The sequence below is a fragment of the Corticium candelabrum genome, chromosome 20 (assembly GCF_963422355.1).
Source record: "Corticium candelabrum chromosome 20, ooCorCand1.1, whole genome shotgun sequence".
Lineage (NCBI taxonomy): Eukaryota > Metazoa > Porifera > Homoscleromorpha > Homosclerophorida > Plakinidae > Corticium > Corticium candelabrum.
In genome coordinates this window covers 4,279,036-4,279,340 of record NC_085104.1, presented here as the reverse complement: position 1 = coordinate 4,279,340, position 305 = coordinate 4,279,036, and positions in this window count along the sequence as shown.

Genomic DNA, 305 nt, shown 5'->3' with positions numbered 1-305 from the left:
CCTCGGAAACCCAGACAGCTTTTCTGTCCACGCTATACGGTAACAATGGCAGCAGCGTCTTCGAAGTGACGACGATTAACGGGACTGTTGAAATGGCGAGAGTCAGACGAGTCTGTTATGTTTGTAGATCTAGAGGTAGTCACGCGTGTGACAAACACTTAGAACACAACTCTGTTAGTAATTATAAAATCAAAACAGGACAACTCAATACCAGTGTTACAGTGATATGTGTTTCCCCGGGTTACAAGTTTCCCCACACACATATCCCTACTAGTAGTAGTGTTTGTGTGTCCCCGCACACCTAA